Genomic DNA, 27,931 nt, shown 5'->3' with positions numbered 1-27,931 from the left:
TAATAGACTTACACCCCAAAATGACAGCAAGAGACAAAGACTGACATTATATAATCATGAAGGTATCAGTGAGAGGACATTTATTAATATGACAATTATTAACGTGTGGAAGCATCCAGCTTAGTAGCAGTGACAGATATAAGGCAAAGACCTAAAGGGAAAGCCTGACAGCAACAATCAAAAAAAGTTGAATAGAACTTTTACCCACTGTACCCTGTACAGTGGGTAAAGTGCTGGACTTCTAAACATGAAGCCCTGAGTTTGACACCCAGCACTGTATGTGCTAGAGTCATGCTCCGGTTTCATCTCTCTCTCTCTCTCTCTCTCATGAATAAGTAAATCTTTAAATAATTTTTAATCAATTAAAATAGTCCACTGCCAAGTGTGTCTAGCTCAGTTTGAAATGTACTAACTGTTCACAGTACTCCTCATGGGGCGCGAGCGCTTCCACACTACGGTCATCATCTCTGGCATTATGCTATTCCACTGCAGAATACTGTGCCCCAGTATGGTTCCGTAGCCCCCATGTCCACTTGGGTCGATTCCAAATTATATTCCTCCATGAGGATAATTTCTGGAACCATCCGTTCCACCCCGGTTCCATGGCTGCCAGTTCTTAGCAACATCGCCCCGCCAGATCATCGGGATGCGGCATCATCTAAGTTCATTTCCCACATCTACGCTCGACCGGACCTGCCAATATACGCGGATATCTTCGCCCACCCTGACGTCTTGTCACCCAATCTGGTCCCCTACGCCTACACTGAACTTCTCTGTCCCAGTCTCTTGGAAACAGAGTTGGCAGTCAGCTGAGGTAAAGAACAAACACCTCATCACAGACCCCTGCAAGCGTCAACCCGGCTTTGACCTAGCACGTTATGATTGGGCCCTCCTCAATCGCTATCGAACAGGCCATGGCCGGTGCGCCGCTATGTTCCATCGCTGGGGAGCCAGAGACGACCCGAACTGCCCCTGCGGCTACAGACAGACTATGACCCATAGTCAACGACTGCCACCTCTCCAGATTCAAAGGAGGTCTCGAAACTTTACATCAGGCTCAACCTGACGCTGTTGACTGGCTACGGAAGAAGGGCAAACGCTAGAAGAACTGTTCACAGAGGGACTTCTTATCCACATGGTCTGTCTTCTGAGTGTGTCTGATTCAAAAAGTCAGTGAGGGGAGTTGAGCGGTAGCGCAGTAGGTGAAGCGCATGGTGGCGCAAAGCACAAGGACCGGCTTAAGGATCCCCACCTGCAGGGGAGTCGCTTCACAGGCGGTGAAGCAGGTCTGCAGGTGTCTATCTTTCTCTCCACCTCTCTGTCTTCCCATCCTCTCTCCATTTCTCTCTGTCCTATCCAACAATGACGACATCAATAATAAATAATAACTACAACAATAAAACAAGGGCAACAAAAGGGTGTAAATATTTAGAAAAAGAAGAAAAAATATTAAAAAAAAAAAAAGCCAGTGAGAAACCGAGTGTCAAGACCCAATTACAGGTACCAGGTAATAGAAGGTCACATCTATTTCTAACTAACCTCCAGACCAATGACTTTTTCTTCTTTTTATTTTATTTTTATTTATTCCCTTTTGTTGCCCTTTTTTATTATTGTAGTTATTATTGTTGTTGTTGGATAGGACAGAGAGAAATGGAGAGAAGAGAGGAAGACAGAGAGGGGAGAGAAAGAAAGACACCTGCAGACCTGCTTCACCGCCTGTGAAGCGACTCCCCTACAGGTGGGGAGCCGGGGGCTTAAACCGGGATCCTTACACCGGTCCTTGGCCTTTGCACCACCAGTGCTTTACCCACTGCACTACCACCCAACTCCCGACTTTATCTTCTTGAATGTGTCTAAGAGTATCTGCAAATTGCCAGAGCTTTAGTATTCTGGACTGTACAAACAAGACTTAAGCTTTGGCATCTCATTAATGAGCATAATGGTGAGTTATGATGCAATCTGACATGTAACATCTTCTGCTTTCTGCTATTTACATCAGATTGAATATATTACGAGTGACATCATGGGCTAAATGGATGGAACACTATCAAAAACATTGCTTGTACTTGTGTAAACAAAAGACTTCACATAAGTAAGTGCATGAAATGTCTGCTTGGTTGTGTTCTCAACTTTCAGTATGCTCTGGGAACTGTTCCATGTTCATTGTTAAAGGAAGCTAGCTTTTAAAAAAAAATTTTTTAATATTTATTTATTTTTCCTTTTGCTGCCCTTGTTGTTGTCATTGTTGTAGTTATTGTTGTTGTTACTTATGTCATTGATGTTGGATAAGACAGAGAGAAGTGGAGAGAGGGATAAGACAGAGAGGAGGAGAGAAAGACACCTGCATATCTGCTCCACTGTTTGTGAAGCAACTCCCCTGCAGGTGGGGAGATAGGGGATTGAACCTGGATCCTTATTCTGGTCCTTGTGCTTTGCACCACCTGCGCTTAACCCGCTGCGTTACCGCCTGACTCTCAGCAAGCTAGCTTTTAAGTTATGGGCACAAATACCCAAAGAGATAATTCCACTATAAGAACTCAAGAAGGGTTGTTTGTTTGTTTGTTTGTTTTTAAAGTCTTCATTTGGAAGCACCTCATTTGAAGCTGGGCTTTGGTTAAAAGATATATTCTTGTGGCTCCTCTACTTTTGGCTTATTTAAGAATACACACTAAACCACTGACATTATTTTTAAATAATAGCTCATGTTCATTTGAAAAGTCATTAAGGGGTGGAGAGAAGAAAGCATAATGATTATGCAAAACGTTTTTACTCCAGAGGTTCCAAGATCCCAGGTTCAGTCCCTTACACAACCATATGCCATATTTTAGAAAATAACTTGTCCAAATACCATTATGAATTTTTTTCCAGTATCTCCTAAGACAGGGAAGAAAAATATTTTTATCCAACTTCCCTCTTCAGATTGTAAAAATAATGAATAGTTAAATAATAATTCTATCTCTAATGTCTACTGTAAAATCAAAAAAAGTTTTGACTTTTGAGTTGTGTAGAGGAAGGAGAAGATTGAGTATATTAAGCAAGAGACATTTAGTATTTTTACAGTGCTTTTGGGTAGCACAGGAAGCTACTATATTATTTCATTGCTTTCATGAGCCAGGTACTATGATTATTCCATGAGGATATAAATGAGGAACTCAGGTAGAAATGAAATAACAACTCTCAAGTGGGGGTAAATAGCATAATAGTTATGTAAAGAGATTCTCATGCCTGAGGCTCCAAAGTTCCAGGTTAAGTCCTCAGCACTACCACCAGCCAAAGCTGAACAGTGCTCTGGTGAAAGAAAGGAAGGGAGGAAGGGAAGGAGGAAGGAAGGAAGGGAAGAAGGAAAGAAGGAGTGTAATATATATTATACTGAGAGTGTAATTCTGGAGTTGGGGTATAAAGTCAAGCACTATGGATTTTTGGCTTAATACAGACAATAGTCCTTTTGTTTGTTTGTTTTATCTTTTTACTTTTATTTTTTTATCAGCAATTTGACAAGATTGTAAGATAACAGGGAGGGAGTCCGGTGGTAGCGCAGTGGGTTAAGCGCACGTGGCGCAAAGTGCAAGGACAGGGTAAGGATCCCAGTTTTGAGCCACCCCCCCCCCACCCCGCACCTGCAGGGGAGTCACTTCACAGGCAGTAGAGCAGGTCTGCAGGTATCTATCTTTCCTCCTCTCTGTCTTCCCCTTCTCTTTCCATTTCTCTCTGTCCTATCCAACAATGACAACATCAATAACAATAATAACTACAACAACAATGAAAAACAACAAGGGCAACAAAAGGGAAAATTAATTAATTCATTAATTCAAAAATTAAGATAATAGGGGTATAGTTCCATATCATTCCCACCACCAGAGTTTTGTGTCGTGTTCCCCCTCCACCCAACAATAACCACCATAGTTCTCCCAAGGTTTTAGATATGGGTTAACTATATATTTTTCCAAGCTCATGTGTTTTAATTTTCTATATTCCACACACAAGTGAAGTCACCAAGTAGTTAGCCTTGACTTCCTTACTTCACTGAGCATAATCATCTCCTGATCTGTCCATTTAGTCCTGGAAGACACAATATTGTCTATTTCGAATTGCTGAGTAGTACTCCATTGAGCATGTGTCCCATAACTTCTTTATCCAGTCATCAGTTGATAGGCACTAAGGTTGTCTCCATATTTTGGCTATTGTGAATACTGCAGTTATGAACAGGGGGTGAATATGTCCCTTAGAATTAGTGATTTCATGTCTTTTGGATGAATATTTAGGAGTAGAATTGCTAGACCATAAGGCATTCTCATTTATATTTAAGGATTCTCCATACTGTTCTCCACAATGGCTGCACTAGTTCATACAGTATCTTTGAACACAAACCCCACATATTGTGGCTGTTTAATATATTTTAATAGTCTTAAAAATGAGGCCAGTGAGATATCTTAATGAATAATTAAAAGGAACTTGGGGTTTTCAATCTTTGTGGCAGATCACAGGTGGAAACTTAAATAAAAATGAGAATGCATTCAGAGGACCTAGTGGGGGTTGTATTATTATATGGGAAACTGGGGGATGTTATACATGTACAAACTATTGTACTTAGTGTTGAATGTAAAACATTAATTCCCCAATAAAAAAAAGAGAGAAAAAAAAAATGAGACTGCAGTCAGCCTTCTGCAAGCATAGTAGCCTAAGACTGGCATCATTTACAGAGGGACAAAGAAAACTCTGAGCTCTTTGATCTTTTAAAATCTAATGCAAAAAAAGAAATTTTATTGCACCAAAGTAAAAGACTCTGGGGTGGGGGTGGGTGGGTGGGGAGAATATAGGTCCAAGAAGGATGACAGAGGACCTAGTGGGTTTGTATTGTTATATGGAAAACTGGGGAATGTTATGCATGTACAAACTATTGTATTTACTGTTGAATGTAAAATATTAATTCCCCAATAAAGAAATTAAAAAAGAATTTTTTTTACTCATTTTAACTGGTTTGCTGTTTTTATAAACAAGCACACTGAAAGTACATTAGATTATGATGAGGAAGAGAGATAAATGTCTTTCCTAAAAATCATAATAGTGTTGTGAGAGAATTACTGCTGCAAAAATTTAGAAAATTGAATTCCATCATAAGCAAATCCCTCTGTTTTCAGTTCTCTCTCAATACTTCTGGTTAGATCATGGAGAAAGCCTCAGTTGACGGTTAGTTATTTATTTGTTTTATTTATTAAACAAATGGAGACACATCCTAAGCCTGGAGCTTTGCTGCTCAGGCAGACCACTCTCTCACTGCTGGCATTTAATGACAATATGTTTTTAGCTGTCGCAATGACACTTTTGCACTTACTTTCTACTCAGAAAACACTGATTTAAGACTTCCTTATTAAATTTAAAAAAAAAAATCAAGCATGAAAACAAGATATGTTTCTAAAAATGTCAACTTTACTGTCACTGTGACAAACATTTAATTGTATGGAAAAACAGATGGCTCTTCAAGTCAGTTCTTTAATGACTCAGTAGTAGTACTCAGGGGCTTGCAGTAGGGAAAAGGAGCAAACCTAGAACTTCTTTCCAGATTCCGTGACCCAGAATTACATTTTAGAACTTCACATCTAAAAAGGTAAGGCTGGGGAGGCAGAGGAGCAGACATTAAACCACAATTACATGTACTGGTTCAATCAGATCACAAGTTATGTTGATGATACACATATTATAGTTCTCTATTGAGCAAAGGAAATGGTAAGTTCACAAGATGCACTTTCTGAAATCAGTGCACAATTCTTCTTTACAATGGGCTTGATTTCAGGTGGAGCTTGACAGTGTTGCCTCTGGGAATTACAGAAGGGTGGGGGTGGGAGCAAAGAGAGTGAAGTGGTGACTTTTAATTGTGTTGAACTTGCCACATCATCCCTGTGTCTAAGGGAAAAGGTAAGAAATAGGAAAGGAAAACTTAAAAGTGATTCTTTTGTGTTTAATAGTACACTTAATTCCTTCCATTTGTTTTCTTACTATGCCATGGGAGGCATGTGCTGTCTCCCTCCACTCACCCCAGAGCATTAAAAATTAACAGGGATGCCACATACAGTGAGTATGTGGTCAAGGTATGAAATTTCTTAATGTTTTACTTATTCAATGTTTTGGAAACTTTAAGGGGGCTAGGTGATGGTGCACTCAGTTTAGTGCATGCTCTACCATGTACAACAGCCTGGGTTCAAACGCCTAGTCCCCACCTGTGGGGCGGGGATGGCAGGAGCAGCTTCAAGGGTGGTAAAGCAATGCTGCAGGTGTATATCTCTCTCTCTCTCTCTCTCCCCTTCTCTATCTTCTGCCCTCTCAATTTCTCTATCCTATCAAATATAAGAGAAAATTAAATAAAGCATTCAAAATAAACACACCTCAAGATAACACATATACTTTATATCCTTTGAACCAATCACAACTAGATGTCAAAATAGTGCTTTGAAGTATGCAGACATTTATTCACAAACACTGGAGTCACCTGACTATATTCCTATCACATGACATAGCCTATCGGTTAGAAAACCCTGTTAGTCATTTCAAAATACTTCCTGGGCAGCCAGGGAGGAGACGGCAGGGACACCCCAGGTCAGTCCCAACTACTGCATATGACAGTGACATGCTGGTTCTAAGCACATGAATAAATCTGAAACAAGACAACAGATCCTGGTTAAATATAGCCAGGTGGACAACCTCTCCCATTACTCTGTTGTCTTGGCTGTTCTATATGGCCTAGAACAGCACTGTGTGATGTGGTGAAAACCACTAGCTACGCATGGCCAATGGCCCTGGAATCTGGCTAGTAAGAGAGCAAAACTGAGCTTTATATGATTTTATTTTTTAATTCATGCAGACTGAAAAGGTCACATGTAAGCTATGGATACCAAGAAGAGGGAAATAGCTAGACATAGGAGATGTAATTCCTTCCCCTCCACTAAGTGAATGAGGTGGCCTTAGGTAACCTCTAATGTGTTTTTCAAGTCTAATGCTATACTGTTTGTAAAATGCTATAATGAATGCAAGTTAATACATCAGTCATTTTCTGACAAGTTGCTTCCTGCTTGGCATAGGTAATAACTTTCAGGGTTGACAGACAGCAAGGAATGAAAAAGAGAATCAAAACAGAGTTAGTCCACAAATATTCTGGAGAATAATCAGAAGCACTCTGTACTTGTAGAAATACAGCTGATAATCCACTTGAATCATGTAAAATTGACAGTACTGAGCCATTCATATGATTCAACTAAAAGAAATGACTGGTCAGAGGTTTTTTTTTCTTTTTGTACAATCAGTATATAACTTTTACATCTACACTTTTTTTTTTTTGCCTCCAGGGTTATCACTGGAGCTCAGTGCCTGCACTGAATCCACTGCTCCTGGAGGTCATTATTTCCCATTTTTTGTTGCCCTTGTTAGTGTAATTACTGTTATTGTTGTTATCGGATAGGACAGAGAGAAACTGACAGAGGAGGGGAAGACAGAGAGAAGGAGAGAAAGATAAGAAATCTGCAGACCAGCTTCACCGCTTGTGAAGTGAACCCCCCTGCAGGTGGGGAGCAGGGGGCTGGAACCCGGATCCTTACTGGGTGGGTCCTTGCGCTTAACACCAACCACATGCACTTAACCTTCTGTGCTACTGCCCAGGCCCCGCATCTACACTTTTTAATTATCTATCTGGTTCAGGAGACCAAAATCAGTCCAACCACATGTGCCTTCCTCTAAGAATTTCACTGAGGCTGACAAAACCTACATCCTCCAATCCAATCAGTTGACCATGAGGGAGTCAGTCTTCAAATCTACAAGAGGTCAACTAATTCTTAGGAGCTTGAAAAAATAGTTAAGAAACAAATTGTATATTAAAATACACCTTAATACTAAGCATGTAGTTCAGCAGCAGATTCAGACTTGTTAGTGAATAATCAGAACCTGGAAGACAACCTCTTAACTTCCCTCAGTAATTACATCTTGGGCCATTAGTGTAATTATACAACTACCAGGCTTTCGCCACCCCACCCCACCCCCATAACTCAAAAGCTAGCATATTTTAAGTCTGCTATTTTATGAAGGATATTACAACTTCCTTAATATCTTTCTTAAAGCTAAAATCTATGTCTGACGCCTAATGGTAGCAGTATTTCCAAAGTCAATAATACCCTGCTATAATTGTAGCATTTCCTAAATTCTGAGATTTTTTTAAATTAAATAATTTCTCCATTGTCCATCCCAGGGCTGCTTTGTCATAATCCAAGGCTTACATAGAGTAACCAACATATATGGAAATAAGTTCTGATGGCTTTTGTTCACTGAATAAGCCCAAAGTGACTACATTTATCTGATGATTACAATATGTTTGGGACATATACAGGAATTAACCAGTAATTTTTAATTGATCATAACAAAAGAACTCTCTGGAAAGGTAAAGGAAATTCTTAAAAGTCAAACTAAGAAATAACAGCGGGGGGGGGGCAGGTGGTGGCACACCGGGTTGAACACACACTTTATAAAGTACAAGGACCTGGGGTCCAGCCCCCAGTCTACATGTATGGGGGAAGAAATATTGCAGGTGCCTCTCTCTCCCCCACATCTCACTTTCCCCTCTTAATCTGTCACTCTCCTATCAAATAAACATATATTTAAAAAAGAAAGGAAGAGAGAGAGAAAGGAAATAATAACCTCAAGGTTGGGGAGACAACCTAATGATTAGGCAAAAGACTTTCATGCTTGAGACTATGACTTCCAGATTCAATCCCCAGCACCACCATAAGCCAGAGCTGACCAGTGCTGGGGGGGGAAGGGGGAGTTATTATTATATTGATAATTTAAAACAATATTATTGGAAAAAACATATTTTTCCATGTTTGTACAAAAATGAATGATTTTTTCCAACAGTTCAATACACGATGAAAGTTCTTATGATAGTAATGAAGGTGACACTTTTCAAAGGCTAGTATCTTATCATTTTAGAAAATCAACCATGTAATGACATAATGACTCATTCCTAAGAGAAGCCAGCACATCCTGTGAAACACCTGTAGGAGAGGGTTCTTAGAAGTTTGGGCTACACCTCACACCATTGCCTTTCTCTGTGTGTGTGTGTGTGTGTGTGTGTGTGTGTGTGTGTGTGTGTGTGTGTGTGTGTGTGTGTGTGTTTTAAGGCCTGTGTCTCTCCTAGCTTATCATGAATTTGAAGCATTTCTGGAGACACCCTGACATACTAGTCAGTGTGGTGCCTCTAGGTGACTTCTGGAACTGTGGAAGCCATGTTGCTTGCAACCACTAGAGGATGAGACTTAATGATTCCAAACAATATTCAGAAGAACAGCAGGAATTTTAAACAAACAAACAAGCAAATAAAAGTCAACACAGGTGGTCCAGGAGGTGGCGCAGTGGATAAGGCATTGGACTCTCAAGCATGAGGTCACGAGTTCAGTCCCCAGCAGCACATGTACCAGAGTGATGTCTGGCGCTCATTCTCTCTCTCTCTCTCTCTCTCTAATAGATAAATAAACAAAACCAAAAAAAAAAAAATGTCAGCACAGCAAGCTAGGGTGGGCAGGGGGGTACAGGAGATAAAAGCATGGGACTCTAAAGCATGAGGTCCAAGTCTGATCCCCATCTTAGAATGCCCCAGAGTGATGCTAGAGACTATGAAATGCATGGCTGAGCCACCAAAACAAAGCCCCCCCTTTTTTTGCCATCAGGGTTACTGCTGAGGCTCAGTAACTGAAAGATACTGCCAGTGCTCTTGATGGCCATTTCTGTGCTTTCCTTCTTTTTTCCCTACTTTTATGTATTTATTTATCTATTTTTATTTTAATGAGAAGAGATACAGAAAGACCACAGCATTGCTCAGTTCGGGCTTATGGTGGTGACATGGTTTGAACCTGGGACCTGGGACCTCAGATCCTTAGGCATTAAAGTCTACTGCATAACCATTATGCTGTCTCCCTAGCCCCCCTGCCACCTCCCTTTATTTTCCTTTCTGATAGAAACAGATGTCACACCAGTTTTTGTTTCTGCTTAATGCAGTGGCTGGGATGGAACTCAGGACTTCATACAACCCTCTAAAGGTTTATACATTTAATGTTTTGATCATGAAGAGATATTGGATCGTGGGGGGTCCAGGCAGTGGCACACAGAGTTAAGCACACATAGTACAAACAGCAAAGACCCAGGAAAGGATCTCAGTTCAAGTCCTCAGCAACCCCCTGTGGAGGGGTCGCTTCACAAGTGGTAAAGCAGGTATCTTTTTCTCCCCATCTCTGTCTCCCCTTCCTCTCTCTATTTCTCTCTGTCCTATCAAAAAAAAAAAAAAAATTGGAAAAAAAACGCCACAGTAGCAGTGGTTTCACGGTGCAGGTACCAAGCAAGCCCCAGCAATAACCCTGGAGGTGAGAGACATATGTTGGATCTTGTTAAAAGCTTTCTCTGCACTGATTGAGATAATGGTGTGTGTTGGGTTTTTTTTGTGTGTGGTTTATTCATTTAATTTTTCATCTCAAAGAATTAATTTTCTCTATCTTTAATACAAATTTTCTATTCAATTTTTCCTCTGATCCCTTTATGTCCTTCTTATCCCCTCCCCCCCTTCTTCTACTTATTAAATTGCTTTTTTCTTTCTAGGCAAGCTGAGGCTACCAGTTTGAGACTTTTCTGCTACTGGTATGTAGTATATTATAACTTCCCCCAAGTCTGGTCTTAGGAGCTTGCATACCATATATTTTGACACAGAATTTTCATTTGTATCCCAAAATGCTATCTTTGAGTTATAAGTTATTTAGAAATGTTATTTTGTTTACAAATATTTGAGGCTTCTCAGAGATATTCTGTATGGCTTGAATACATTTAAACCTATCAAAATTGTGTTTTATGATACAGAATGTGAACTATCTTAGTGAACTATGCATACTACAAAGGAATGCACATTCTGCTGCTGAGTGTTCTAATGATGTAATTAGGTTGAATTAGTTCGATGTGCTGTTAATGTCTTTTTTTTTTTCCCGCCAGGGTTATCACTAGGGCTTGGTGCCTACACCATAAATCCACTGCCCTTGGTGGCCATCTTCTTCCATTTTATTGTTGTTGGAAAGGACAGAAAGAAGTTGAGAGATGGGAGTCGGGTGGTAGTGCAGCGGGGGGGCTAAACGCACAGGGCACAAAGCGCAAGAACTGGAGAAAGGATCCTGGTTCGAGGCCTGAGCTCTCCACCTACAGGGGAGCCACTTCACAGGCGGTGAAGCAGGTCTGCAGGTGTCTTTCTCTCACCGTCTTCCCCTCCTCTCTCCATTTCTCTCTGTCTTATCCAACAACGATGACGTCAATAACAACAATAATACAACAAGGGCAACAGAAGGGAATAAATAAATTAAAAAAATATTTTTGTAAAAAAAGATGTTCAGAGAGGAGGGGAAAACAGAGGAGAGAAAAAGACACCTGTAGACCTACTTCACTGCTTGTGAAGTGACCCCCCTTCAAGGGGGGAGCACTTGAACTGGGATCCTTGTTCCTGTCCTTGTGCTTCGTACTATATGCAATTAACCCTGTGCACTCCCACCCAGCCCCCTGCTGATGTCTTTCTCTTACTGATTGTACACACTTCTTCTGCCAACAATTAAAAAAAAAAAGAGAGAGAGAGAGACACTGAGCTCTCCAATTACTATTGTGGATTGTCAGTCTCTCCTCACAGTTTTATTTATTTATTTATTTTTTGCTCTGTGTATTCAGAGACTGACAAACAGAGAAGGACAGATAGCACAGCACCTACTCCACCAACTGTGGAGCTTCCTCTGGTGCCATCCATAGTGCTCCCGTGTGGAACTGGAGCATGATCCTGGGCCTTCATGCACGTTACTGTGTGCACTTCACTTGGGGTGTGATCTCCTGGCCCCCTGCTTTGTGTATTTTGAAGTTCTGTCATTAGATATGTAGGTTATTTTCCCTCATGTGCCTTATACTTGTTTTTCACTGAGATTCTGAAGGGGCGGGGCATATAGTTTTCATCAAACTTGAAAATGCTTCAGTTGTTATTTAGTCAAATATTTTTCCTATCATGCTACCTTTCTCCTCTCCCTTAAGACTCAGATTTCATGAGTATTTGGCCCACCACTCACTGAAGCTCTGTTTGTCTCTAAGACAATTTCCCTTGTTTTATGTTTCATTTTGAATAATTTATGTTATGTCTTCAAGTTCACTACATTTTCCCTCTGTAATGTTTAATCTGTCGTTAAACCCTGCCAGTACAGTTTTCTTCAGATATTATAGTTTCAGTGGGCTCCTACTTAACTTTTGAGTACAGGGAGTACAATTGTAACAACTATTTTCATGTATTTACTTGCTAAATCTTAACCTCGGTGTCAGTTCTAAATCAGTTTGATTTATCTTCTTACTTTAGGTCCATTTTCCTGTTTCTTTGTATGCTCGGAAAAGTTTATTTTAAAAAAATATATTTTACTTATTTTATGAAAGAGACACAAGAGAGAAAGATACACACAGAGCACTGATCAGCTCTGGCTTATGATGGGCCTGGGGATTGAACCTGGGACTTTGGAGCCTCAGGCATGAGTCTTTTGCTTAACCATTATGCTGTCTCCCTAGCCTTGAAACACTATTAGACACTGCAGTTGTTATTCTTCTTTGTTGGAATATGTTTTTTCTTCTTTTTTTTTTATTTGATAAGAGACAGCCAGAAATCAAAAGGAGAGGGAGAGAAAAGAAAGAGAGAGAGAGAGGGAGAGACACTAGCAGCCCTGCTTTATCAGTCATGAAGCTTTCCTCCTGTAGGTCTGGGGGCTTGAATGCAGGTCCTTGCACATTGTAACATGTTTGCTCAACCAGGTGCACTACTACTCGGCCCCCTGTTGGAATATGTTTTTATGATATGCTTGAGTTTGCTTAGGAATGGAGCTAAATTACTTGGAAACTTGGAATTTTGATTCTTTTAACTTTTAAGACTTCTTACACTGGCCCAGAGCAATGTTTAGGCTGAAGTTAAGTTTCCTTACTCTCAGGGCAAGATTAGTCTATGCACCCTACTTAGTGCCCCATGGATCTAGACGTTTTCTGGTCTGGTTGGTGAGAGATGGGTACTATTTTTGGCTCTGCATACACAAGTATTGTTCTTTCAGTGCCTTCTGCATGGTTTTTCACAGATCTGGTAGTCTCCTCACATGCATGTGCTATTGGATACTCAGGTGGTTACTCAAAGGGGATTCTCTGGATAATCTTGGGTTACCTTACAGTTATTACATCTTCAGGACTTCGTTATGTTAACTCTAGCTTCCTTTTCCCCCCTAGACTTTCAGCAACACTTCCAGAATTTGGAGTACCTATGACTGACTCTCCACCTCTTTCCCCACATATGGAACCACAGCCTGGAGACCCTCTGTGTGGTAGCTCACTTTTCAAAGATATCACCACACTTCACTGCCTTTGAATCATTATTCTGTACATTCTTTCAATATCTTAGTTGTGGTCCCCTGCTCCATCTCGGCTAGAAGCAGAAGTCTCATTAACTTACTACGTTTATTTATCTATATGGAACCACTGCAAATGGGCATCTCAGTTCAGTCACCCCTGAAGGATTAGGGTCAAGCCTTCCATGGTTATGAGGCTGCCCCTTGATGTTTTGTGTGTGGGTCTTTTCACTGCCTTAAAAGCAGTAATTCTTCTGTTTAAAAAGCACATTTGAAAGAAACAGTATTATGGCTGAGGAATTTTAATACTATGGGGAAGAGCGTCTGGGTATTTCTGCCACTAAGTCAGTCACGAAGTGACTTGACTTCTACCAAGTTTCTGTAACAAAGGATTTTTCTTTTGTGATTCTTACAAATGCTAAAACTCTTGGGAGTGAGCTGTGGATGCACCCAAGTGGGCAGCAGACATTCAATGTGGGTAGAATCTGAGTCCTTCTGTTCACTACAGTCTTTACCAGATGTCTCTTCCTCCAAACTACCCTTTCTTGCCCAGAAGGCCAGAGATATTTGATTAAGATATAGAGGAACAGCCCAAAAACTTGACTTGCATTTTTAACTTACAGAATATATATATACATGGTGATAAAATCCCTAAAGGGATACATTAAAGGAGTACTTATTTTCTACCAGTTATAGGAAAGTTGTATCCAGACTGCATAGTTAAATTATAGATTCTAGGTGTCTAGGAAGTAACCCAGTGTTTTTTTTTTTTTTTTATTCATGGATAATTTGGATATAATTCCTGTCTGGAAAACATAGTCTTCCTACCTCTGGCTGTATTTCAAAAGTTGCACATAAAAGAAACATAACTACCAAGAGCTAAAGTGATGTTATTAGAAAACTATACTCTGAGGTGCCAGGTGGTGGCATACCTGGTTGAGAGCACATGTTACAATGCTCAAGGACCCAGGTTCAAGCCCCTGGTCCCCACCTGCAGGGGGAAAGCTTTGCAAGTGGTGAAGCAGTGCTGCAGGTGTCTCTCTTTTCCATCTCTATCTCTCATACCCTCTTGATTTCTGGCTGTCTCTATCCAGTAAATAAAGATAATAAAATTTAAAAAGAAAGAAAGGAAGGAAGGAAGGAAGGAAGGAAGGAAGGAAGGAAGGAAGGAAGGAAGGAAGGAAGGAAGGGAGGGAGGAAGAGAAAACTATGCTCTAACACTTTTCTCCCATTGCATTGGATCTAAGCAGGGGGCAGGAAATCTGAGCTTTAGGTATACAGAAAAGTAACTTCATATTTTGTCTTCAATATTCTTAATTCAACCAGGAAAGAATCATGGAGAACAAGCACACTGAAAAAAAAAAAATGTTGCTATACAGGAGAAGCAAAGAGCACAATGGCTATGCAAAAGACTTTCATGCCTGAGGCTCCAAGGTCCTGGGTTCAATCCCCTACACCCCAATAAATCAGAATTGAGCTGTGTTATGGTTTTACATTTTTTTAATTTTACTTTAAAAGATAAGATAAAGGGAGTCAGGTGGTAGCACAGGAGTTAAGCGCACGTGACGCAGAGCACAAGGACCAGAGTAAGGATCCTGGTTCCAGCCCCCTGCCATTTCTCTCTTTCTTATCCAACAAAGACGACATCAATAACAACAATAATAACTACAACAATACAACAACAAGGGCAACAAAAGGGAATAAATACATATAAGAAAAAGATAAGATAAAAAAGGCTGAAGGATAGAATAATGGTTATGCAAAAGGCTCTCATGCCTGAGGCTTTGAAGTCCCAGATTCAACCCTTAGCCACTTCCATAAACCAGTAGAGTTCTTTGGTGTCTCTCTCTCTCTCAAGTAAATTAAAAAAAAAAAAAAAAAAAACAGATTAAAAGTTGCTATCCACTCCCAAATTCCTATATATTAGGGTTTCTTTACAGCCCAGCTCTCTCTGTAAGAGAACTAGAACAGACTCTTCCGACCATGTAATGACCCAACTTTCAGCTGCACCCAGTATTTGACAACTTCAGTTAAAGAGAAAATTTCAACTTTATGGGCAGGGGTAGATAGCAAAATGGTTATGTAAAGACTCTTGTGCCTGAGGCTCTGAAGTCCCAGGTTCAATCCCCTGTACCGCCACAAGCCAAAGCTGATCATTGCTCTAGGGAAAGAAAAAAAATCAATATATCACATAAAACAGTCCATTTAGTGGTTCAGACATTCTTTAATAAGAACAGATTTTTAACTGCCAATAAAAGAGTGGTGGTTAACAGTTCAAATGTGTGACAAATGTTTGTCTAGTCAGGCAAATTGAAAAATAAAATGTATGTGCAAATATTTAGCATATGAAAAAGGGAAATAGGGCCCAGGGGCAGAATCCAGGCCTTACAGGTGGGAAGTGCTGGGCTTTTGAGGTTTGAGTCAAAGATAAACAATAAAACATACAAATGGCAGAACAGTAGTTGATGATCAGTATCTCACATACAAAAACAATCGAAATGATTACATTAAATTACATTTAAATTACATTTAAATTACATTTAAATTATTTAAATTATTTTTAAAAGCAAAGATTTTTTTTTTTTTAGTGGGGGCCAGGCGATGGGACACCTGGTTAAGCACACACATTACAGTGCACAAGGTCCTGAGTTCAAACCTCTGGTCTCAATTTGCAGGCAGGAAGCTTCACATGTGGTAAAGCAGGGCTGCAGGTGTCTCTGTCTCTCTTGCTCTCTATCCCCCCTTCCCTCTCAATTTCTGGCTATCTCTATCTAATAAATAAATAAATATAAATTAAAAAAAAACTTTTTTAAGCACACTTGGGAGAAGATGAAAGCATCCCATCCCATAGCACATCAAGAATGTTTCCTCTGACCTAGTGGAGGTTGTACTGTTATGTGGAAACCTGGGAAATATTATGCATGTACAAACTACTGTATTTACTATTGACTGTAAAACATTAATCCCCCAATAAAGGAAAAAGAAAAATGTTTCCTCCAGGCTCTGGGGACATTATTGCAAAGGACAGGCAGAGGAGACAGCATGAAGGTTATATAAACAAATTTTATGAGGGACACAAATGAGAACCCCAGGAAAGGCCCTGCAGAGAGGAAAAGAAAAAGAAAGATGACTTACTTCTACTTTTTCAGACAGAAAGAACCAGCGGAAGGAGACAAAAGACCACAGTGCCCAGGCACAATGCAAAGCAAGCAACCTTTGAGATGAGCATCTTGCCATCATTGGAAAATAAAGTATTAAAAGACAAACAAACAAGAACTATCTGTTGCAATAAATAAGTAAATCTGCAGTTTGTTGTGTTGTCCAATAGAGAGCAGTGAAACTACTTAAGAGAACTTCAGGATCATCTAAACTATGTGCATGAGAATAGTACACAACTCTATTTAAAAAAAAAAAAGTTTATTTTAGGGGCTGAGTGGTGGCGCATCTTACAATGTGCAAAGACCCAGGTTCGAGCCTCTGGTCCCCACCTGCAAGGGCGGAAGCTTTTCCAGTGGTGAAGCAGTGTTGCAAGTGTCTCTCTCCTTTCCTATCTCCCCTCTCCCCCTTGATTTCTCGACGTCTCTATCCAATAAATAAAGATAATTTAAAAAATACTAAGAAACGGTTATTGGGGGCCAGGTGGTAGCACAGTAAGTTAAGTGCACGTGGTGCTAATCGCAAGGACCTGCCCTGTAAGGATCCCGGTTCTAGCCCCCGCTCCCCACTTGCAGGGGAGTCACAAGTAGTGAAGCAGGTCTGCAGGTGTCTATCTTTCTCTCCCCCTCTCTGTTTTGCCTTCCTCTCTCGATTTCTCTCTGTCCTATCCAACAATAACAAGGGCAAGAAAATGAAAAAAAATGGCCTCCAGGAACAGTGGATTTGTAGTGCAGGCACCAAGCCCCAGCAATAAACCTGGATGCAAAAAAAAAAAAAAAAAAAGTTTATTTTAGTGGTCAGTTTTGGCACAACTGGTAAAGCACATGAGCTACCATGAATAAGGACCCAGGCTTGAGCGCACCTTCATAGGGCAAGCATTAAAAGCAGGGGGACAGGAGCTTCGTGGTAGCGCAGCGGGTTAAACGTGTGTGGCGCAGAGAGCAAGCACCCAAGTAAGGATACCACAGGGGGGTCACTTCACAAGCGGTGAAGCAGGTGTCTTTCTCTCCCACTTTCTGTCTTCCCCTCCTCTCTTGATTTCTCTGTCCTATCCAACAGCAATATTAATGACAATAAGGACAACAACAAAGGCAAAAAAAAAAAAAGGAGATAATTGCCTCCAGGAGCAGTGAATTAGTAATGCAGGCACTCAGCCCCAGCAATAACCCTGGAGGTAAAAAAAAAAAAAAAGCAGTGGAGCAAGTGTGTCTCTCTCCGGATTATGTCTCCCCCTCCCCTTTAAATTTCTCTGCCCTATCAAGTTAAAAGCAGGAGGAGGAAGAGGCAGAGGAGGAAAGAGAAGATATGTATTTTATTTATTACACATTAAAGAGAAAGAAGCCAGAGCTCAAGTATTTAAGTATGTAAGATGATGGTTTACCAGTTGAGCTATTTCCCTGGCTGATAGTACGTAACTCATAAACATGAGGGTAGGGGAGAGAAGGAAAGAGAGAAAGTAAGGAAGAGAGAGAGAAAGAAAGGGAGAGAGAGAGAGTGAGAGAAGAAGAAGAGGAGGAAAGAAATTAAAAAAGGAAAGAAAGAGGAGGGGAGGGAAGGACCATAAGAGAAAAGATTAATAGTGTGTGGCTTTTATTTTGTGTTTCAGAAAACTTTTAAGGTACAAATTTACTTGTCCAAATAGAAACAAATGCCAAGCAATTACATTATAAATGAATTTTAAAGCCATGTAGTAAGCTGAATTTTAGAAACTTGTATAGTTGTGTTAAATACTTGTTATACTACCAACATACAAAGCATCCCAATCTACTGAAAGACTTGATTCAAAGGAAAAGAAAAATAAACTCTGTTTGCAGTCACTGTAATAGTGTGGAGCTCTGTCAAAAACCACTGTCAACCAACCAAAGGACGACTTTGAAATGCACTAAGAACAGGATGGAGAGCTGATCATAAATTCTAAGATCATTACTAAATGTTACAAAAGATATTCATGACTAAACTATCTGGTGTGCAGTGATTCAATGTGAGGCTGTTATCGACTGCCTAGATTCAAAATCCTTCCTTCCCAATTACTATAGGAAAATTAACCTAATGCTGCTTCAGTTACATTATATGTAAGAGGCAAGATGAAAAGTATCAACCTTAAGGTTGTTTGAAGAATTAAAATGTTTGGGGGCACAGTGGTGGCACACCTGATTGAGTGCACATGTTGCAATATGCAAGGTCCTGGGTTCAAGTCCTCAGTCCCCACCTGCAGCAGGAAAGCTTTGTGAGTGGTGAAGCAGTGTTGCAGCTGTCTCCCTCTCTCTACCTTTCTCCCCTCAATTTCTCTCTTTCTCTCTCCATCCAATAATAAAAATAATTTTTTTTGCCTCCAGAGTTATTGCTAGGAGTCAGTGCTGGCACTGCTAATCCACTGCTCCTGGAGGCTAATTTTTCCCCCATTTTTGTTGCCCCTGTTATTATTGTTGTTATTATTAATGCCGTTGTTGCTGTTGGATAGGACAGAGAAATGGAGAGAGGAAGGGAAGACAGAGAGAGGAAGAGAAAGACAGACACTTGCAGACCTGCTTCACCACTTGTGAAGTGACTCCCCTGCAGGTGGGGAGCTGGGGGTTCGAACCAGGATCTTTACGCGGGTTCTTGTGCTTTGCACCACCTGCACTTAACCCACTGTGCTACCACCCAACCCCTAAAATATTTTTTTTTAACGTTGCCACATTAAACAAGATTTTTCCTCCCACCAGGGCACTGTTCAGCTCTGGCTGATGTTGTAGGGATTGAACCTGGGGCCTCAGAGCCACAGGCATGAGTCTTTTTGCATAACCACTATGCTGTCTCCCCTGCACTATACAGCATTATTTTTATGAGTGTATTATCACTAGCTATTCTAATAAGTAAATTTGTGAATAGTATCATCATTGTAGCCATTCCCAGTGTTCAGATATGTGGTGTGAGAGCCATCATAGGTATAGGCTTATGGTGTTTATTGTATATAAATCACTGACTTGGGTTGTGGTCCTTACCCTGTGCACTCCCTAGGGCCCAACCCCAGAACTACACAGAGTTGCTATTAACCCAGTATATTCAGTTAGAGAACTAAAGGATAACAAATGCTCATAACTGAATCAGTGGGTGGAGCCCAATTGTTTTATCTGTGTTATGACTCAAGAATAAGGCTGGGGCCCAGTGGTGGCACACCTGGTTGGTTGAGCTCATAAGTTACAATGTGCAAAGACCCAGGTTTGAGCCCCCAGTCTCCACCTGCAGAGGGGAAGCTTTGCGAGTGGTGAAGCAGGGCTGCAGGTGTCTCTTTGTCTTTCTCCCTATCACCTCCTTCTCTCTTGATTTCTGCCTGTCTCTATCCAATAAGTAAATAAAAACAAAAAAGATAAAGAAAAAAAATGAATAAGGCTCAAGAAATTGCATGAAAGAGGTATTATAATTATTAATTTCATTTTACAGCTCTGACATAGTGACAAAAGTAATTGTCCACAGTGACTCCGATTGCTTCAAAAGAGGTAAAGGCAAAAGAGCAAACTTTCTTGATTTAAAATCTGGGCTCCAAGGATGGGAAGGTGGTTCAGAGTGTGCCATGCATGAATGGGGCCCTGACTTCTATGTCTGGCACTACAACAGAAAACAATTGGGGGAAAGGGAGCTGGTTGGTAGCGCACCAGGTTAAGTGCACATAGTATGAAGCTCAAGGACCCTGCTCAAGGATCTAGTTTGAGCGCACGCGTGCACACACACACCTGCAGGGGGGTTATTTCACAAGCAGTGGGTAGGTCTGCGGACGTCTATCTTTCTTCCCCTCTAATCTCAATATCTCTCAGTCCTATCTTATTTAAAAAAAAAAAAAAAAAGGTGAAAATGGCCTCCAGGAGCAGTGGATTTGTAGTGCCGGCACCAAGCCCCAGCTATAATCCTGGAAGGCAAAAAAAAAAAAATTTAATTTTTAAAAATCTATGACTTGTGGCCTGATGATAGCACATGTTACAATGTGCACAGATCTGGATTCAAGTCCCCAATCCCCACTGGTAGTAGGGGAAGATTCAAAAGCATGAAGCAATGCTGCAGGTGTCTCTGTTTCTTTCCCTCTCTATCTCTCCCTACTAGCTCAGTTTCTCTCTGGCCTATGAAGTAAAATTAAATTTAATGAAAAAAAAATTAAAAATTTAAGGGATCTGAGGGCCGCACAGTAGCGTACCGGGTTAAGTGCACATGGCGCAAAGCCCAAGGACTGGCGTAAGGATCCTGGTTCAAGCTCCCATCTCCCCACTTATAGGGGGGTCGTTTCACGGGTGATGAAGCAGGTCTGCAGGTGTCTATCTTTCTCTCCCCCTCTCTTGATTTCTGTCTGACCTATCCAACAACAGTAATAACAACAATAACAATAACGGCAACAAAATGCGGGGGGGGGGGGGGAGATGGCCTCCGGGAGCAGTAGATTCATATGGCACAGAGCCCCAGCAATAACCCTGAAGGCAAATAAATAAATAAACAAACGGATTTTTCTATACTATGCTTGTTGACTTAGTATAAACACACCATGACACTCCTAGACTGTTTTCACTAATGAATGGATATAAGACACTGATTTTGTTTTGTCCAAAATTAGCAATAATTCAATTTAATATTTCATTGGTAAGTCATATATCGACTTTCTTGTAAGATTTTTTTTTTAGCCAGAGCACTGATCAGTTGGCTTAATTAGCCTGAGTTGAGTCCTGGTCATAAAGATTTTTAAAAGCTATCCAGCTGATTCTAACATGCAGCCTAACCTTAGTATTACTAACCTGCTGGTACAAGGAAAATAAGAAGTTGGGTGGTGGTATATGTTACCATGCACAAGGATCAAGGTTCAAGCTCCTGGGGGGAAGAAGCTTCATAAGTGGTGAAAGAGTGCTACAGGTGCTTATATCCCCCTTTCCTCTCAATTTCTGTTTCTATCCTAAATAAATAAAATTTAATCAGAAAGAGGAAAAACAAGAAACTGTGTTTCAAGTTTAAGTGTAGCATGAAACCTATTTTCTAAGCAGAGGGATTTTGACAATCCAGACAAAAGTCCAGGCTAAATGAGTTTAAAAATTCATTAAGTTTGCATTATCAGGGAATATTATTTAGGTATGTAAATGAAATTAGGAAGAAGATAAACTAAATATCGAGGGTCAACCTCTAATTGCCACTTTTGCATATGTTGTTTAGCTTGACCTCCAGAAGCCCTGGGGTGTCGCTATTATTAATTTCTTTCATATGTGGAAAGTAAAATGAAAGACATCCTCTAGGATTTGAATGCATGTTTGTCAGATAGTGAGATCCAAATTCTTTACACTGCTGCAGAAGTTTGTCTCAATAAATTTTCACACAGGAACTTAACAAAAGAGAAAGAGCAAGGCAAACATGCTTAAACAGGTGCTAGAACCAGTTGCTGTACCTGTATTTCCTATGCAAACCCTGGAAAAAAAAAAAAACATGTTTGTCTGCAGTTCAAATGGATCAACCTCTCTTAGAGCAGACAGGAGCGCTTGCTCTTAACTTAGACAGCTGGTCTCCTGCAGGCTCACAAGCTACTAGAGAGCACCACACATTCTTCACACAGCTATCACAGTATAGGACATTTATTCACTCGCTGTCTTTGGCACTGAGCAGGAGGAAGAGAGGGGACTTAAACATATCTTCATTTCATCCCTCACACTCCAGTCTGTTTACAGATCAGTTTTGATATGGCACAGTCACAGCAAGTAGTAGAAAACTTTGACTTAGGCCATCAGAACACTTAAAATTCCTTTCCTGACCCAAAACAATCTTTTTAAAAATCCAGTGCTTGAGTTGTTCAGTTCATCTCAGATTCCAAATGGAGAGAAGATACCTCAGAGGGGAAAGGGAAAACCCAGAACAAGACCCTCTCCCCTTCACTAATCCCTGTCTCAAGACCCAATGGTTTTCCTCCTCCAGATGCCCCAGATTTGTAATGTGACATGAATAGTGAGTCATACTGGGTTACATCAGGGGATCTGGGAGAACAGCTTCCACTCACTGTCCCAGTTAATGGCACAGCCTGCTCCCAAAGCATACCCCCAAACAGGAAGTTGTTGACAGGAGTAACTCATGAGTATGTGCTGGCCTGAAGTAGGGTGTTTCTTTTCAGCTGCAAGCGATAGTGATTACCACAAAAAATAAAATTGCTTTATTTTAAAATAACAAATGCTAGAAAGAAGGAAAAGGGTAAAAAATGAAGCAATAAAAAGTTAGCAGCAACAGTAGTTCACTAGTTTACTAGACCCAAGTCCAGTACACTTGGGTCAGGAAATATTTATAAGATTAACTGCAAAACAATGTGCAAGGTCCTGGGTTTGAGCCCATGGTCCCCACCAGCAGAGGAAAAGCTTTGCAAGTGGTGAAGTAGAGCTGTAAGTATCTCTCTGTCTCTCTCCCTCTCAACTTCTTGCTGTCTCTGTCCAACAAATAAAGGTAATAAAAAAAAAATTTTAAAGGCATATCTACAAGACAATAATGTAAGTTTAACAACTTCTAATCCCTATCACAATGTCAAATTTTTGCCATTAAATAGGGCTAAGGAGATAGCATGATGGTTATGTAAAGACTTACATGCCCGAGGCACCAAAAGTTCCAAGTTCAATCCTCAGCACCACCATATGCCCTAGGAGGTGAGTAGTGCCCTGAGAAAATAAACAAGCTGACTTCTTGACTTTAATGGTCAGTGTGGCTACTCATAAATATTTTTGGATGCTGATAATTACCCTCCTCAAAAGAAGTAGTCTTTCCAGGTAAGAAATAATATTGTTGGCACAAATATAAATTCAAAAGACAAAGCTTCAATCCCCCGCACCTTCATACGCCAGAGCTGTGCAGTGCTCTGGTAAAAAAGAAAAAAAAAAGACAAAGCTATAAACTAGCAAAGGAAATCATAACATTGTACTATAAAAGTCAAAGATACTGCATTCAGTCCCTTAATAATTCACCCTAGATATTTTTCTTTTTTTTATTTAAGATTTTATCTATTTATTAATGAGAAACACAGAAGGAGAGAGAAAGAACCAGAGATCACTCTGGTACATATGCTGCTGGGGATTGAACTCAGGAGCTCATGCTTGAGAGTCTGATGCTTTATCCACTGTGCCACCTCCTGGACCACTCACCCTAGATAATTTTCTATTTTTATTTCCAGTTTCTATCCTACCCTCCCCACACACATTACTCCCACAAATTATCAATAGAACATCAAGGTTAGAACAGAATGTTATGGGGGCGGTGGAGGGGGGGGTGGCAGGGTGAAGTACATTTAGGACTGGATGATATGGCAGTCAGCATGAATTTACTCATTCAGTAAATGCATGGATGTTGTTTCAAAAGTGCTCCTCACGCTGTAAGAAAGAGACATCATTTGAGCATAACATCACAAGCAACCAGTGAACGCAAAGCAAGTTTTCACTTGTAACCCTGCCAACCCAAGTTCATTAAGAATTTAGGAAAACCCCAGTTTGTTCCATAACACTGCGTGCGACACCCCCCCCACACACACACACATCATCTTTTAGTGAACGCTGGAATATACCGATTTTTAAACATTGCTCACGAACTTCCAGAGCCCCACATCCCGCAAATCCTGCGCCCTACATTTTGTTTAGATCCCTCCTTGAAAACAAACCCGATTGCCCCATTTTCTGAGCGGTAAACCTGGCTCCAGGCAGCTCCCTGTGAAGTCACCGCGTGTGTTATTCCAAAGATGCAATTAAACGAAAATGACCAAGGGTCGTAGCAGAGCCCGGCTGTGCCCATCACCTCTGTGCCAGAGTCATCAAAACGGCGTTGCTGCATATTTATTAATATCTATTTCTTGTGATCTCTCCCGCCGCTTCCCACTCCTGCAATCTAGTCGCAACAGAAAAAAATCAAAGTTTTTAAGAACTTTCAAAACTTGAGCAAACTCGGAGCTTCCCAGCTTTCTGGACTCCCACACCCAGTCAGGAGCAAAGGGGGCAGAGCGAGACGTTCTGGACGGAGAACAATGAGAGGGCCTGCAGCAAGCAGCTCCCAGCGCACACAGACACCCCTCACCCCCACCCCAGGGGGCGGCCTCTCGCCATCGGTGCCCCCAGAAACAAGAGGCTAGCGCCGGGGGTGCAGAGCAGATCCGGGCGGGCCCGGCGGGCAGGGTTACCCCCAATACTCCGCGCTCCAGGAGTTTTGGGGTGTGTGTGTGTGTGGGGGGTGTTGGGGGGTACTTCCTAAAGAATTCTGCTCCCCTCAAGTTGGGGGAGGGGTCGAGCTGATTCATTCTGAGAGTCTATCTCACCCTTGGCCACCCCAAACTCTAATTAATCTCCAATAAACGCAGCAATGCATCCATGCAGAGCTGCCACTGAGCTCAGCAGAGGAGTGGATGTGGGGGGCTGCAGCGGGCGGAGTGGGAGCTCGGTGCACCCCGGGCCGCGCTCCTCCCCGCTGGCCGAGCCCCCTTTCTTACCCGCTCGCTGGGGGCGCCCGTCCGGCTACTGGCTGAGGGTTCGTGGCGTCGGGGCGCGCGCAGAGCGCCACCAGCTCGTGTCCCCCGGGCGGCTGCGGGCGTGGGCCGACGGAGCAGCGAGCGGAGCCTGGGCAGTGGGGGAGAGGAGCCGCATCGCCTCCTCCTCCGCGCCCCCGAAACGCCCCTCTGGCTGGACCCGGGGCCGCCCGGCCGCCCCGAGCGCGGAGGAGCTTTCACGCGTGCAAGGGCTCCGCCAACACCCTCCGGGGCCCAGCGGCTCAGCTTCGGTGCTCCGCTGTGATCTCTGCCGCTGCGGCTGGGGCGGCCCTGAGAGTCTGGGAGCGCGGCTGATCTGCACAGCGGGCTCCGAAGGCAGATATCATGGTGTGTCAACCGCGGCGCGCGGCGGCGCCCGCTCTCACTAGCAAAGCCCGGGCTCCGCCCCCCCAAAGCTGCGCCGCCCCGCCCCGCCGCTATCAATCACCGCTTGCCGGGCTGCGGACGGATGGCGCGTCTCTGCCCTCGCACTACTCGCGACCTCATTGGCCCACCAGAAACTTAGCCCCGCCTCCTCCCGGGGATGCCATTCCCAATCCCCGCCTGCCCCGTGGCCTCATTGGCTCGCCGGGGCTCTAGCCGCGCCTCCTCCCGAGCGGATTGTCGTCAGGGAGACCGGCGCCTTCGTTGCCATGACGACCGGCGCCTCAGGCCTTGTTCGCCTAGTGGATCTCACTGGCGGGCGGTGCAGGTTGGTATCCCCAAGGCAAAGTTGCTAGCCTGGCCGCGGGAAGGCCTCGTGTTTCAGGCCAAGTTGGAAGTGCTACCGGTCGGCCCTATACTTAACTTCTAAAAACAGTTTTGGGGGCCCCGGGGAAGGAGGGAGGAGAGTGCAGAGAAATGCCGGCTTTGCAGCGTGGAGGCCCCCGCCCCCGCCCCAGGCAGCCTCGAGCCGCTTGGGAATGGCGGGTCCGCGCGCACAGCTCGGAGAGTTTCCCATAGTTGTAAAGTGATCTTCAAAGGTGTGGTGACAGCACTTCATCAACGCCAGACGCCCTCAGGAAGCCTCCGATGTTCATATTTCGGAGACAGGGGAGTGTCCTTGGCTTGACTAGTTGGTTTCCCTCCGAAATGAAGAGAATCCTGGAGTTTAAAAAAAGAGAGAGAGACTATGCAAAAAGACTCTTCGAGGCTCTGAGGTCCCAAATTCTATCCCTAGCACCACCATAAGCCAGAGATGAGCAGTGCTCTGGTGAGGAGAGATAGAGACAGACTGACCGACCGGATGGTGGCGCACCTGGTTGAGTGCAGATGCTACAATCAACAGGAACGGGGTTCAAGACCCTGGCCCCCACCTGCAGGGGGAAAGCTTCATAAGTGGTAAAGCCGTGTTGAAGGTGTCTCTCTGTCTCTCCCACTCTATCTCCCCACTCCCCTCTCGATTTCTCTGTCTCTACATAAATAAAATACCAAAGAAAGAGAGATTCATATCATTGAGTCACATAAAGGACCCGCACCTTTCTAGGTAGGACTGCACATTGCAAGCATATGAAGTAGTATCTTGTGGCTCTTAGAAGATTCCTTTGTCCACTCCAGGAAGTGAACCTGGGGATAAGTTGAATCTTGGACCCAACCGCCAGCTCCCCCCCCCCCCTTTCTTTTTAACTCCCAGATTACCTCAATGTCCTCTCTGGCTCCTAAGCAGAGCATTGTAAGACTGGTGGAAGTTGCAGCTCCTGGCTCCCTGACACCCCTCCACACACACACTGCTGTGCAGCGTGATGAATGAGTGAATTAATCGTAATAATATACCTTTGGCGAGCGCTTGGGTTTTCATTATCTCGTTTACAAAATGCATTACCTACAAGGGCTGTCTTCAGTCAAATATACCTTGCAAGTATGCTGTGAATGCGATTACTCACAGGGTTAAACACAATGGAAAATGCACAGCAGAGTTTAAGATAAGGTCCCTGGGCCTGCAAGGAACTGTCCAAAGAGGACTCAACACTGTCAAAGTACTCTTAGAACAACTGGTTTTGGGGGAAATACTCTGTAGTCAAAAATCACAGGAACAACTAAACAGAAAGAGGTTTACTGGCTTAACAACAGCTTCGGTTACAAAGCATGTCTAGACAGCACAGGGTATAGAGATAGGCTCAAAAGGGGAATATGCTTATATTAGAAGACTTAGGGTGATGCAAAAATACTATTTAGGAGTCTTTGGGGAGGATCATGCATATGCATAAGGGGTAAGTTGGGCACTGTTGAGCCATAAGAGTAGTGCTAAGTAGTGCTGCTGTTGTTTGTTTTGTTTTGTTGTATGGTGAAAAGAAATATTCCATGGACGGCATTCATTTATCAGTTCGTTCCTACCCAGAGGTTTGAGTCTTTATCAGTGCAAAGGTATTTTCAAGAACTTTGTCTTGTCTCAGTTCAGTCCCAGCCACAAGAATCTGGCAATGGCTGCTCCCTCCCAGGGAGGCAGCCACTTCCTCCAAACTACAGGCCTTAACCATTGTGTACCTGTTTGCTTCCTTAATTCTAGAAAGTCCCACTAGGTTCTGAGAGGAAGCAAAGAGGTTGGGGGTGGACGAGCAGAGTCGCACAAAATTTTGATGATTTGGTTGCAGGAACTAAAATGTGCAGCCAAACTGAGTCTGAGTGGCATGTGAGAGAAATCTGTGGTATGTGGAATGAGCTGGGTTAGCCAGAGCCAGGTGGGAGGGGGGATTAGACTGGACCTTGAAGCAGAGATGAGGAAAGGCAATGGAAGGAAAACAAATCAAAGGCATCAGGAAGAATGCAGACACAAGGCAGTGAAAGAAAATAGCAGCAAGATGACTGCCCCACAAAGGCAAAGTGAAGAGTTGGAGTTCTTTCCCCTACCTTTACCCATATTCTCAAGTAGGAGTTT

General features: G+C 42.5%; 1 protein-coding gene across 12 annotated transcripts in view; it reads right to left on the bottom strand.

The window, feature by feature from the left end:
* PTPN13 (protein tyrosine phosphatase non-receptor type 13) overlaps nt 1–25,443 on the bottom strand; it is a 220,297-nt gene extending 194,854 nt beyond the window's left edge. For 8 of the 12 annotated variants that reach the window (XM_060187764.1, XM_060187766.1, XM_060187767.1 and 5 more), the window contains exon 1: nt 25,021–25,443. The gene's annotated coding sequence lies outside the window, so the exon portion shown is untranslated. The remainder of the gene's footprint in view (nt 1–25,020) is intronic. The other 4 variants (XM_060187773.1, XM_060187774.1, XM_060187775.1 and 1 more) reach the window with 1 other exon arrangement.
* Between the last annotated feature and the right edge of the window lie 2,488 nt (nt 25,444–27,931).

This window comes from Erinaceus europaeus, chromosome 3 (genome assembly GCF_950295315.1).
Source record: "Erinaceus europaeus chromosome 3, mEriEur2.1, whole genome shotgun sequence".
Taxonomy (NCBI): Eukaryota; Metazoa; Chordata; class Mammalia; order Eulipotyphla; family Erinaceidae; genus Erinaceus; species Erinaceus europaeus.
This window is presented reverse-complemented; position numbering and strand designations above follow the sequence as displayed.